The 14,737-nt window shown below is 38.6% G+C and overlaps 1 protein-coding gene across 1 annotated transcript in view; it reads left to right on the plus strand.

Annotated features, from left to right (window-relative positions):
• The window catches only part of FHOD3 (formin homology 2 domain containing 3), a 369,637-nt gene that overhangs the window by 22,525 nt on the left and 332,375 nt on the right, over window positions 1–14,737 (plus strand). The window lies entirely within an intron of this gene.

Raw genomic sequence — 14,737 nt, forward strand, 5'->3', positions numbered from 1 at the left:
AGCATTCTGCAGAGCAGAGTGTTTCACTGAATGTTAGTGGCAAAGCTAATGCTCGTGTTCTGGTGATATTATGATAGTTGTGGTTGTTTGGGTTAAAAAAAAAATAAAATTAAATCCTGTACGTATATGCCACAGTCACATGTTTTGTTTCCAACTTCTCCATAGTGGATTCAGCACCCTGGTATGTTTAGCTTGTTGGTCTTCCTTCAGAAGATCATAGCTGAAGCACTGATCAGATATTTTAGAAAGTCAAAGTTTTATATTATTTCCCCACTGCTACTGCTGTCAGAGGATTCAGGCTTTAAATACAACTAAACTTCTTTCCCCTGCCCCCAGGATGTGTTATGAAATGGCTTTTCTGGGAATTTGAACTGAGCATAAGCAACCTACAGAATTCCTCGAATACCTCCCATTGAGAGCGATCTCTAGGCTGCCTTATGCAGGAATAGATTCTCCTCTACTACCCTTGACTTGAAGTACAGTAGAGAAAGCCTACGTGTTAAATATTAGAAGAGAAACAGAGGTGCTGCAAAGTCTAGGCTGATTTTATAAATGTGAATGAAATTGAGAACAGCTTGGAGAAGCTTGTTCTTGTTAGGTCTGGGAATATATTTGGCAAAACAGACCAGTGCTGCAAGACAAGATTTAATATGTTTCCTGGACTGAGGTTTTATAAAAACAATTTTAATGTAAAATTTTTTGTCCAGAATGCAGCCGTCGAGGAATTGGAGCACACCAGCTTCTGAGCTTCCATGTGTGCTTGCATTGTTGTTATCTGTTTGCATTCAAGCTCGCTGTGGACAATTAGGTGTATTACTGTGCATGTATTTTAATTGTTCCTGTATGAAAGTGCATTCCTTTGTCAGGTGCTGTTACTCTCTGGCAGTGGTGGTGCATTCAGCGGTGAGTACAGAGGAAGACAGGCTGCAAAACTTGAGTCCAGATTTCAAACTCCTAGAGCAGAGGTGTGTTTTGGATATGGACTTTTGGCTTGGTTTGTTACAGTGAGAAGAGCCAAATGCAAGATCTGGTTCTAATTTCCCACCCTCCTGCTGTAGTTTAGATTTTTAGGGTAAGTTTTTGCTTGAGCCCGTAGCTTGGTGTAATGTAGTTTATTCTATCTTCTTTTTAATTTCTACATATCAAACGTGTTTTGTTTTCTGATATGGGACAGTTTGAAAAAATGAGGGACACCCTGCACTTTTTAGTACTAGCTTTGTTTGGTGACCTGTGCCTGGCAGTTAAAATTATCACAGGATAGGAGGGTTTTTTTGCTGGCACAGTGGGTACTTTTCTTCATCTTGCATGTACTTTCACATCAACTGCTTGTTAATGTCTTTTTTTAAATATAAGCATTAGGTTTAGAGTTTAAAAGATGTGTTACATATTTGGAGTAGAAGCCAGGATCTAGAGCAATCTGAGATGGTGTTACATGGAATAGAACTGTCTTGCTTTGGTTGTTTTCTTTCAGTCTTAACAATATCCTTGGAAAGTGTTGTTAGCAGTGTTACTGACTGCAAAGTCCCCAGCAGGTAGCTAGGACTGCTTTCTGAGAAGATGCAGTTTGGTCTGTAGTGCCCTTTCTACAGAGCCTCCTGTGATCCTTGCATTCAAGGTCTTACTTGGCTCTGAAGAACTGAGAGGTGTAAAGTATCTTTTCTGTCATAACCTCTCTCATTTGGAAGGTGGACCAGTTTTGTTTTGGTTTTTTTTTTTCCTTCCTAACATGTTGTACTTTTAAGTTGTGGGAAATGCACAAGTGTTTATGTTCAGATGTCCAGATAAAGTTTTCCATGATTAGTGATTTCAAATCTCTGGGGAATTAATTGGGATCTAGTGTCAAAGGATGTATTATTGACTACAGGCCAATATTTTGAGACTGGGGAAGCTTTAGCAAATCCCATGTCAAGTGGGGTAGGTAGTTTTGGTCTTAAGGGAGGAATAAAGCTTAATAACTGGAGTGCGGAAGTTGTTAGTGTGTGGTATTTTCTGCCCTGTTGCATTCCAGTCACTCTTAAGCATCTCAATTTAATTAATACTTTATTGTTTTCTCTCAATTTGAGTTCTTGTCTTATGTTCACACTAAGGACTTTCAGCACAGAGGAAGAAATTTTCTTTTAAATATTGCTGCTCTTTTCCCATTTTAGCTTGATCCTGATTAAATGGTCAGGACTATTTAAAAGGTAATTTAAAAAATAAATATTCAGTGGTTTTAATACAAACAGCAATGTTTACATTTTGTTGATATCAAAAGACTATTGCTGAAACCAGTCTTGGTCATAGAATGTAACTAATAGTAAATTATAGATGTACTGTTGTACTTGTTGATGTTAAAAGACCTTAGTGGAGGAAGATCAGTCCTTAAACCACATAATGTCAATTGGGTTTTCTTCATAATTTGTCAAATTTGACCTTTTATTCAAATTACATTTATTGTGAGTTAATAGCCTGTGGGAAAAGTCTTTCTGGTATTTTTGGCAGCCTTATGACTTTCCATGTTTGTATTTAGTTGTGTCTTTAATGTAATTTTAGTTTGTATGTATTTAACGATTACAGAGCTCAGCCAAAGCCTTGGTAAAGTCTATTGTAAATGAGGATGTAGCTTTACAGGACAAATATCAATAATGCCAAAAAAGTTAGCTCCTGAAACTAAATAGAAGGTTGTCATCAGAGCAATTCTTTGGCAATGAAGTTATAAAGATCTTTAAAAGTTACACTCTTCCTGGAGAGCAACTTGGTTTTATTCATTATGCCCTTGCATGGACAGCTCTGTTTGCAGCTGCTGCTTCATTTATCTGTTCATTGCTTCTTGGTAGTTTCTAAGGTGGTCTCTGAGAGTAAAGGCACCATTTACTCTTACATATCTGGACACAGCATCTAGCCCAAGAGGGCCCCATGTCATCTTTTAAAATGCTTATGCCTGTGATGGGGAATCAGGAGTGGTGCTCTTGTTATTGAGAATGAGGTTTAGACAGAGACCCATGACAAGCACTTAGAGTGATTCTGCTGAGGGAAGTCTGACATGAGCTTCAGGTGTTAATACAATGTAATACAAGAAGAATGCAAATAACAAAAGTTGATGTAAGTTTGTATTCATGTATTGGCCTGGGATTGCTCAGAGTACTGTAGCTTGGAAGGTCAGCAAATGTTGTAAGGTCTATTTTAAATTTTACATCTCCTTTGTGTCAGTTTATTATTTTAAAAAAACCCAAGAGGAGACACACCCACCCTCTCTGCAGCCTCAAGGTTATTTAAAATGGTTTTGCTTTGTAAAATTATGGTTTTGTGTGGTTATAGCTCCTTCCTGTATTTATGAAGAGGCTTTCTTTTATCTGCCTATAAATTAAAACTAATTTGCATAGGTATTTGTGTGTATTATATTTCATAGCTTGATACAGCAAGGTCCCTAAATGGTGGGCAAGTATATTATTCTAAGAGTCTTGCTAAACATACAACATAGTTTCATTATTAGTTGTTATAACCATTTTACAGTCCTGTTCTATTGGCTTTTGCACATGAGCAGTTGCAGATTTACCCAAAAAGGGTGCTTAAGTGATCTACAGCATGCCTGTCCTTCCCCATCTTTCCATGGGGACTCAGCAGTGGGTTATGCCAAATAGCTACCCTGCTGCATGGCAACTGTTTCTAGCCCCTGTTATTAGAGCATCTGCTTTACCCAGCAGTGTTAGCACCATAAATCCAGCTTTTCCACTTAGCTCTTTTGATTGTCTTTTTGACATACTCTTGCTATTGATTTCTTTCATGAAATGTATCTGTAAATATCTTCTTGAGCCCCTTTTGTTCTGAGATACCTGAGGGAACCTGTAAACTCACTGTAATTAGGAGGCTACTAGCCAGCTGTTTTTATTTGTCCTGTAATGGCTGAAGTATGCAGCTAGTCCTTTTTTCCATGTATGGTTTTCCCTTCTGTTATCCATTATGTGGACTTGTTGCATGTATTACAGCAGATATGATTAGGTTCAGCAACTATTTATGCATCTACTGAACTTTCTGGTAGGACCTGTGCCTCCAGGTACTTGAGATGCAAGTTCCACCCTGGTGGAACCACAGTGCTTTCACAAAGACAAAGTCATGTCTTAAGTCTGTAACTGTATCTGGCACTTTGTTACAGAGAAGTTAAGATACACAGATGGAAGTGGGGAAAAAACCCATGGTTTGTCCTCTTATGAGTATAGTGTTAAAGTGTAGAAAAGCCAGTACAGTTCTGGTTAAGGAAACAAGTGGAACAGTTGTGTTTCATTCTCTGAGGGCAGAGTTAAGTTTGTGCCTACAACTTGTGTTACTAATACTGTCTCACTTGAGATGCTTCTCCCTATATTGCTATTGTATTGCATTCATCTGTTTGGCATATGTGTGTTTGCAGTGTGGTAAGTGCTGGAGTAGAGTTCTCATAGCCATGGACACTCTGAAGTTCCTCTAGTTCGTACTTAAAGTCTTTCTGATTTTTTTTTTTTTTTTTTTTTAAAGGCAATAACTTACTGAATTTAAAATAAACAGCTTTTTTGGTAAGGGAGTTTCTGAATACACAGAGAGTCTAATTAAAAAACTTTCCTAAAGGAAGCTTAATTATTGCACTGTGAGCTCTTCAACTGGGGAAGTAGTGATTGATATGTTCCAATGAAAGCCTCAAGAAAGAGAGGTACTTTGGGTTGTTTGGAGGGCATTTTACAGTTTTCTGTTCAGTGTTAGGCATTCCTAATAGAAAACATTTTCAGTTTGAGAAAGGGAACATGTGGAGAGTATTAGCAGTTCAGCAAAACGTGCAACTGATTCGGATTTAATTTAAAGGGAACAAAAGAGGTGCCTTGAGAATTTGTCGGAAGCGTTGTGGTTTTGCTTTCTTTACACTGATGGTAACAGGAAAGAGAGAGAGGTGAGGTGAAATTGCTTTATTGAATATCTTCTTAGCATAATTGGGACAGAAAAGATGGTGATTAATGGATTTAATGGTGCTGCACAGGGATCCTGAATGCATTACGGATTTGTAATCTTGATATGCTTCCCATGACTCTTGTTATAATGTGGTATAAGTCCTTAAACGAAGATAATAAACAACATGTTTATTAAATGTAAACTGACATCAAACAACTTGAAAAAATGTGAAAAGGAATGCCAGAGTTTTGGGGGATTTATTTTTTTAAACCATTAGGCTTTTTAAAAATAGAATAATTTGAGTTCTAGTTAAGACAGTGAACACAGTTTTGGGGCCTGCTTCCAGATGTGATTGGAGATATCTGGATCAGCTCTCTTTCAATTTGAGTGAAACATGAAATAACTGCAAAGGCTATGATAAAAATACCTTTTTCAGCTCTTTAGGATTTTTTTTTTTTTTTTTTTCCTGAGAATGTGGAACACAGATGCTGTAAGTAAAATCCCCTGGTTCCCAGATCAGATTGCCTTGTGTAAATCTATCCATATAAATAACTTGTGGTTTTGCTCTAAAAATGTATACCTCTTTAAACTGAAATGTTAGACTTCTGTTGTACTCCTTGTGCATGCTTTTAGCCAGCCGTCTTTCTGGGGATGAACCATGGTACTTCCCTATAACCTGTGATCTGCTTTCCATGATCTCACTGAGAAATCTCTGGGCTGGTCCTGTAGGATTTCAGAAGGTGTTTAAGACAAAGCAGGGAAATTTCCAAGATACGTCTCCACAGATTTAATTTAAATTATAAAACTTAAAATAGGCTTTGTCGCAAGAAGAGCCAAGAAGCTGCTGAGCAGATAAAGCCTCCATTAGCACTGGGTTGTTGCTTTAAGGCTGTGGATTCCTGCTTTAAGGCTGTTGATTCCTACTTTAAAGGGGCTTGTTCCAGGTTTGAAAGGACTGCTGTGGAGTGTGCTAGTGGGATGCTTTTCTCATCTTGGGAAGCTTTGTGTTAAAATGTGAAAGCTTATCTGACTTGATTTGCACCAGGAAGTACTGAAGAAATAGAGTAAAATGACTGCATTGGGATATCCTCTTTATGACTTCTTTTTCTTCCGGCAGCTTAGTTTCCACCGTAATTCCCTTTTCTTACAATGTGTAAAAAAATTGCAAGGGAGAAGGAATCTACTTTTTGACTTATAATGCATAGTGAGATTTAAAACAAATTTTGTTTCTAAGCAAACAGACAGAAGTTGTCAGTCATCTTCAGTGGTACCTTAAAGGAAACAGTGTCATCAAAGCCAGAAAGGAAAATTAGTGTGATACTTTTCTTCCCACCACCAACACAAGCCCCTTTAGACTTGTTTCAGGTATCTTTTAAAATGAAGTATAAAATATCATATTACTGATATGTGATTTTTTTTTTTTTTTTACAATGGATTTTTTTATGCAGTCTAAACACTATCTTTTTGAAGATTAAAGAATTCTAGCAAAATGCAATAATGATTTTATTCCTTTTTTATTACCATGTATTTAGTGCTTTGAAAGTACTACACATCTGCTGATTAATAAAATCTCACAAAAAAAGACTACGTTAATTAGGAAATTAACTTGAAATTACTGGCATATACTGCAATTGCATCTTCTAAAATTTCATGTGTAAGAGTCATGTTGCTATTGCTAGGACTACATTTACCACTTTTTTGTAATCTAAAGAGAAACATACATAGTAAACTTAAGTTCTGACGTGAGAAGGATCCTGTAATGTTCTAAACTGTTTAAACTGCTCATAATGGACTCCAAAAATGGACCCCTCTGGAAAAAAAATGATAACAACAGTAGTATCTACTGTGATGAGGTCTTTCTGGCTTTGGTTGGGTTTTTTGGTGGTTTATTTTGATTGCTGTTCAGTTTTTTTAATTGTTGATTTTAAGAAAAGCGAATGATTATTTCAATAGATGATTAATCATTTTTTAATAACTTCCATCTTCTTTAGTTAGATTTTGAGGAATACTTGCCCAGTAAATAAATGAACGCAGCCTAGGAATTGTCTCTGGATGTTCCTGTTGCGATTCTAGAGATGTGGCCAAGGCTCATTCTCTGTGACCTGTGGGAGCTCTTTGTGGTTAAACGTTTCAAGAAATCTGTGTGTGCGTGGCAAGCACGGGGGGGATTTGGAGAACTGCATCAGTTTCAGAGCTGAAAAACTCCCTGATCAAGGCAACCTGATCAGCTTGTTCTGCTACTGATGATGCTGCATAACTGGGGTTTTTGCAGGTCCCCATTGAAGTGCTAAGCTCCCTTTCAACATCACTTGTACTTGATGCATACTTTCTTTCCCCTTGGAGGTAGTCCAGGCATCAGTCTCTCCCAAATCACAGCTCGTGACACTCAGATCACTTGATTGGGCCTTGTGTGTCTTGCTGAGGGGTGGCTGTAGCCATCCTGCTAAGGTAGGAATCTATAGAAATCAGTCATAGCTAGGTATGAATGTGGCAAACTTGCTTTTATTTCTTAGCAGTTCCTGTATTTTCAAGGCGGTATTCTAAATTTCATTTAATGTAGGAGTTAATGTGGTTTCCTTAAAAGGAAAATAAAATGACGAGTTTCTTGTAGCCTCTTAAATCAATAGTTGTCATTAGTTTTCATGTATTTTCCCTTTTTAGTTATTTACACTTCTCACTTTATAGATCTCAGTATTGAGCGGCAAAGCAGATCTTTGGCTTTTGGTCTGTGGTCAGACAGTTGAACTCATTTTGCTGTAGACAGAAGCACAGCATGTTCAAGCTTTTAACTGGGGGAGAAAAAAAAAAAGTTAATATTAAATACTTTCAAGTAAATTAGCATTATGGTCAGAAGAGAACAGTGATTTGTTTCCTGCCTCCATCTAAACCTGTTTTATATGGAAGATATAAACCAAACAAGTTAATTTGTTTCAGATTAGCCTTCTTGAAACTGCACTACTCAAGCCTGTTTTAATCTTTACCCTGAAAAACTTGTTAGAGATGCATCAATAAAACAAATGGAAAATAAATTAAGAACTGCTAATTAAAAGTTGTGCGTTTGGAATAGGAAATGTTGGTATTTCCTTGAGATGTCATTCTCAGCACTGCCACCGATTTAGCCTTGTTTATAAGGAAGGTAAAGTGTTGCTGATTTTACTCAAGTGGAATTAGTGTAAGTACAGTTCCTACCTCCCTGAGATGTTCTAAAGTGCTTGGACAAAGTTGGCTTTGGTCTCTAAGTGTATATACTAAAGACTGTGTTAATATTAATTATATTGGGTTTGTCTGCTAGCTTTTGTGTTTAGAGATGTAGCATTGTCTTCTTCAACGGCATATTTTAGCTCTGGATTTGCTGAAATTTAAGGAGCTGTGTAATGATTCTGGAGATAGCGGCAATGCAAGTTGTGGCACTCTATTTCCAAGGTGTTTCAGTAAAGAAAGAACTGGATTAATGGTATTTATTGTTCTATAACATCTAATGTAATAAAAGAGCAGAAATGGTGTTAGTTGATAAAGCAAGGAATCGTGCTGCTATGGAAAGGAAGCTTCTCTTCCTGTCAGAATGAATCCATTACGTGTAATGCTTTTGAATGGAAGCCCTTCAAAAGGGTAGTTTTTATATAAGGCAAAATTTGTATATCCAGTTTAGTACTAACAAAATACTAAACAAAACCCTCTAGATGTCTAGAGAACACCCCTGCCCCGTGAGAGAGTTGCTATACAATAAATAAGGAAACATTTCCTGATTCTCTCCTGTGTGGTGTTTTTTCTCATTCATTGTCTGATTTTTGGTCTCTGATGGAGAGTTTTGATCTATTACTTGACTGTACAACAGATAAATGCGTACTCTGGTATGCCTTAGGATGATTTATTTTCTATTAAGAAAGAGAATGTAGGCATGGCATTGAAACGCCTGATCAGAAGGTGCATGTTTGAACATTTATTGGTTTGCTTCAGTCTGCTTATCTTTAAAAATGGTAAGGAAAATGTGCAAACTCATGGTTGACAATGCTTCAGGCAGAGGCCACTTGCTATCTTTTTGTCAGCTCCCCGAACGGCGAAGTATCATCTTTTCAGACAGGGAGTATGTTGTTTCAGTCCTTATACTTACTGAAAGGAGGGTTAAGTTTAGTTACCATCTCACAATGTTACAATGGAAGGTGATATAAAATACATGTGGCTTCACAATACTGTTGGACTGATTTTTTTATCTGGTTTATTAACCCTTTTCACTACAATATATAATGTTAAATACACTATCTCATAATTAAATACTGAAGAAATAGTTACTCTCTTGTCGAATTTCCACCGTGACATTCAAATCTAGTATTGTTCATTCCTTGCCTTCAGCTATCCTGTTCCTCTCTCATTTATATACTTTTCATATTTTGTGTGCAGCTGTTTTTATTTCTGTAGAAAATAAGATGATTTGATTTGTAAATTGAGTGCCTCTCAATTTATTCCTTTCATGAAAGAAACACTCCAAAGACTGAGGAGCTTAATTTCAGTAGGTGACACAGTTCCCTGATGTAACATATGTTGTCCTCTGTAAAACTTTTGAGTGATGTATCCACCAAATCCAGTCAGTGTCAAGAAGAAAATGTATACTATAATGCAAAATATTGCAGTGGGACCTTTGGAAGCGTTTAGATGACATGCTCATCTCGGGCTTAGAATATACCATGGTCAGATGAGGTCATCGGTGGTAGGGGAATCCCACGAGTCATTGTCGTTATGGTTTTGTACTTGTATGAGCTTGATGAAATTGAGGACATCATGGTACTTCTGTCTAGAAAAGGGAGAGAGAGATGGGATTTTTTTTTTAGTATTTACTTGACAATATTATAAGCATTATTAAATATTACACAATGTGAGAGACTTCCTTTATTTCACAGTTTTTTATGTCTTCAAGTGTTATTTTTAATTATGAGCTGCACTTTTCTGGGTTTTTTTTTGTTTGTTTGGTTGGTTTTTTTTGCTTTTTATTTAGTGTACAGCATCTGTATTTTAATGATAACAGCTCCTTTAAGTCTCTCTTTCCCTGCTTAAGACTCAACATGGCACATAAAAATTTAGACTCTAAAGAGATAAAGTTACAACCTCTTAATTTAAAACCCCGTCAGAAGTTACTGTGGATGAGCAGCATGCTATTGTAAGTGGTAGGATGTCATAAGCCATGTCAATTCATATTTAGTAGTTTGAGATTAGTCTGGTATGTATGAAGTGATATATTGGGTGTCTTCTAGCCTTTCAGACATTAAATATTTAGCTCTGATCTTACTATTAAAACCTGAAGAGAAGTATGTTGGTAAACTGCGTGCTTTAAAAAAAAAAACAAAATCAAACCCAAACCAAACAAAAACTGTACAACTGTTTCTGCAGGTTTATTTCTCCCTGTGACTGTTGATAAGGATTACACTTCAGCTTTAAGGACCACTTGTAATTTCAGAATGTCTGAAACTGGTGTATCAAGTTAACTTGTTGCTGTGCTGAGGAGGAAAATATAAATGTTGGATATGTTCCTTTTTCCCTAATCCTAAATTTAGGTTCACCGGCCATTTAACAGTCTGTTCAGCATTAAATGCCACTGGAGAGATTTGCTTCCTGCTTGACATTGTGTGAAATGGGGACAGCTGAGAGTGGTGGAAAGCTTCTCGGCAGGTTGGGCAGGGGAGGAGGCCTGGGATTGATCTTGCGTGTGTCAGAGGGCTGGGGTTTTCCTCAGCCTTTTCAGCAATAGAGCTTATTCTGTAGGGTGAGGGGGCTGGATGATCTGTTCCAGGCAGGGGACTATGGTGACAATGCTGAGAAGATGACAGCCAGCTGTCATTGCTTTTCTGCTTCTTGCTGCTCAGAGAAGCATGCATGAGTGGTTCCCTGTAACTGCAACAGAAACACATTAGGAGGTTTCCCTACTTCTTTTTCTTTTGCTGTCATGCTGAAATGCTTGGTGTTGCGCTGAGGGAAAACTTGCTGTCGAAAACGTGAGTAAATTTGCATGAAAGGATCAGCATCATACATAACTAACCTGAAAAGCTTTGTCAAACCCTCACAAATGAGTCCTGCCATGTTATTCACTTCAACAATAGTATATTAAAAATTATTAATTTTTAATCCAATATATTAAAATCCTTAGTACGTTAAATATGTTTGAGATCCAAAAAGACTGGGTGAGTAAATAATATCCCTGCTATATCTTTGCTGGAATAGCTAAGTACTACTGTAATATTTTCAGGAGTGCTGTATGCTGGGAAAGGGGAGCTACAGGGGTGCTCTGAACAGCTCCCTAAAGCCCTGGGTGTGAGCACATTCTGCATTTTTGTCCAAAGGTACAAGCGATGAGCACACAAGGAGCCATGATTACCCTAGTTAACGCACTGTGGGGCACTCTGGTAGCAGTGACTGGGTCCCCGGATTTTCATTCCGAGGTTAGTGGTCTGCACGTTACTGTTAACATGATCTTGCTGTTTTATATTGTGCCTTTACTTCAGGTGTTGGGTGTGGCTTTCTGTTCTACACACTGCATGTTTCAGGCTCCTTAGTTAACATTCAGTTATTTAAATATCTTTACTAGGACTTTAGGGTGAGTTTTCCTAACGTTAACAGTTATGAGGTTGAATCTTTTTGTTTTAAAGCCAGTAAAATACATACAATTTGGTGCCATCTAACAGGACCTAGAGGTCCATCTGTGAGCTGGCAGTACCTGTTTGACTAACTGCCTCTTACCTTGGGATGCTGGGTACTGTTTCCAGCTGGCTCCTGGCAATGCTTGTCAAGGAGGCAGTAATTGCACCTGTTTTAAGAAGACTGAGAACACCCATTCTTACTCTAAAAATCCCCAACACCCCACCAAAATGTCAAAAAAACAAAAGCAAAACCCTTCAAAATCCTCAAAACCCTCAAAACCCCAAACCTAACAACAAGAAAACAGCATGGACTTATTCTCTTTTATGTGTTTTCCTCTTTGCTTATAAGAGGAAAGAAGAGTAGCAGCCTTACAAGCGTAATTCAACTGACAGGGACCTTCAAGGCACTTGGCGTAGTTCTTTTTCATATTGCTTGAGTTACTCTTATCAGTGGTGCATGTAGGAAAATAAATTTGTTTCTAGGTGAAGCTTTACTGTTGTATCACTGCCATGAGTCCTCCTCTTGTCAAGCTCCCAGTCATGCCAGGGACGCAGCTTGGTGGCTGTGTTAGCACTAGGCTCCCTCTGTCATTGGTGAGCAGAGTCTCTCTAGAGAGCACTTCAGAGTGTCTTAGTTATGTTCCTGCTCTGAGTTGCTTATGTTCTATTGACGATAAAGGGAACAGATTAGGGAGAGGAACTGCGTGGCTGAGAGGTATGTGTGCTCTCCCTTGTCCCTTTCTGGTTTTTGTCTTCAGAGTCCTGGTAGTCATTCTTGGATGACAGAAACTTGTAGAGAAATCTGGTTATTTGCCAAGCTCTGAAAATAGTTAAACTTATTTATTTTTTCCTATTTTCTATCAGGATTTAATTTGTAAATTTACTCATTGGAATAACTCCTGTGAAGTTATGCTCCAAGTAAGTTTGGTGAGAGCAAGCAAGATTCAGGGATTCAGGCTATGAGTTACCTCCATTGACTCTAAGGCCCATCATATGGTCAGAAGCAAACAAAGCTAGTGTCTGCTCTGTGGTTGTGTTCAAGTGCTTTCCTAGGACTGAGGTAGAAATTCTGGAAGTTGAAGCACAAGACCCTTTCTTGGCCTCCTCTAAGGCGGTTTGGGGTGAGAGTTGGTCCATTCTACCCTTACGGAGTGCTGGTCTTACAAGCAAATGAGATAGTGCTTTCTGATAATTTGTACCAGCCTATTTCCTGAGATCAGATGTGCAGTTGCATCCCTTCCCAGGAGAAGGGAAAAGTTGCAGTTTTACTCTGGTTCCCAGCATGGTGTTTCTGACAAGACCTCCCTCAGAGCAAATGAGCTGCTTCTTGCATTGCAGAGCCTGCTGTGTTACATGCCAAGCTGCAAATGCCAAAGATGAGGATTTCCTTCCTCTTTGCGTCTATCCTGTTGCTGCTGTTACTTTTTTGTATTGACTGATATTCTTATGAGCCTGTTACCACATAGCCAGCAGTTTTCAGAGGCGGACGCTGCCTGTGCCGCTTGTTGACGGATGGCCTGGTGGCAGGCAGTCAGGCAGCCCAGGCACCACGCACGCAGGCTCTCACCCATCCCTTCCTTTGAGGGTCAGGTCAGATGTATTTTGGCATTAAACTCGCAGCTGGAAAGATCTTGTCCGTGTTTCCTGTGAATAAAAGGGAGAAGGAGGAGAGAGTCACTTTGCAAGCTGTAGCTGTAGCTGCCATCTTTCTGCCCACAGAACAAGGGATCTGTTTTCAGGACAGCTGTGTGTCCTGGGCATTTAAATGTGATACCTTATCAGAGGCACCTGTGGCATGTGTCAGCATTCACCCCTTTCACACTGGCTTCTTGGTAGATAGTGAAATTGAGACTTTCACCTATCAATTCTGCCTTCATTGTGTGATTTCACAGCCAGCATTAGTGACTCAACTGTGTTCGTGTCCTCATCATATCTCTTGGGGTTTTATACCGATGTTCTTCATGTGCTTGCACATGCACAACACTGCTTTTAATTTTTCTTTTTCTTATCTCGTTGAGAGTATGTCAAGTATATTACAGCCTTAGTACTTCTAATCAGGGATAGCTTATTTTCTCTAGGAAGAAAAACAGTAGCACAGTTTGGATGAAGAGCCTGAATTCCTATCTGCCCGCACTTTCTTTTCATGAATTCCTTGGGGTTAAGTAACATTAAAATTATGCAGGGGAAACTGTTGTATTTACTTTTGTCAACCCCTAATTTCTGAATAAAAGTAGCTGTTGCAGATGTGTATTTGTCATTTTGGAGCACTATATCTGATTTGGCTGTTGAATATTGTAATATACAAGAAAGTTTCTCGACTGATTTAAGCGGGTATAGATCACCCTTTTCGCACTTGCCACTGCCTTTGTCTGTCCAGCAGTGGCCTGGGCAGCTGTGTCCAGGTCTTCCTGTTGGTCTAGTGCTTTTTCAGTAATCCCATGGTCAGTGTGGGGCAGAGAGAAGTCTGTATCCAGCTGAGTCTCCCAAGCCACTGACTCTTGGCTAATAAAGCAGGCAACTTGCTTTTAGCTTTCAGGGGTTTTAATCAGACTGAAGAAAACGCATGCTGGGGAACAAGGCAATGTTCATGTGCCACAAGTGACTGGGTCAGTTCTTCCTTTCTGAGGTAATTAGGATTATGTTTCTCAGGCTCACTTCCTTGACAGTCTTGGTCAAATACGAGGCAATTAATTTTCTTGGAAAAATGGGTTCTCCTGGGGGATGGGTATTTCTTTTCCATTTTGATTTAGAAGACTTTCGTTAAGGACTTGTTAGTGAGTAGACCGGTTTTCTCAATCTTGTGTTTATTGTCCCATGCTTTCTTGAATTAGGTAACCACCTGGTACTTTGGCTGCTCTGAACTGCACAGGTAGGAAGGCTGTGGTATGCTGCTTATATTTGCAGAAAATGAATGAAAACTTATGGGCACCTGCAAAACAAATTATGGTTATTCAGAGACTCAGTTCTCTGCTTCCTGCTCTAGAAACTTCCAGCCTGGATATTTTTGATTGCCACTTCTCTTTAAGTATATTTTCTTTCTATTTCCTGAAACATATTATACTTTTTCCTTTTGGCAGTTGAATCACATGTGTAGTGAGAAGAATGTTAGTCTCTTGCCTGGTGACTAGCATACAGGGAGAAAGCAGGGAGTCTACAGACAGAACCTCTAGGAGCATTCCTTGGTAGCAAGAGAGATAAAAGCATAAAAACTCACTCTG

This window comes from Athene cunicularia (assembly GCF_003259725.1).
Source record: "Athene cunicularia isolate RWA chromosome 2 unlocalized genomic scaffold, athCun1 chr2_part1, whole genome shotgun sequence".
Taxonomy (NCBI): domain Eukaryota; kingdom Metazoa; phylum Chordata; class Aves; order Strigiformes; family Strigidae; genus Athene; species Athene cunicularia.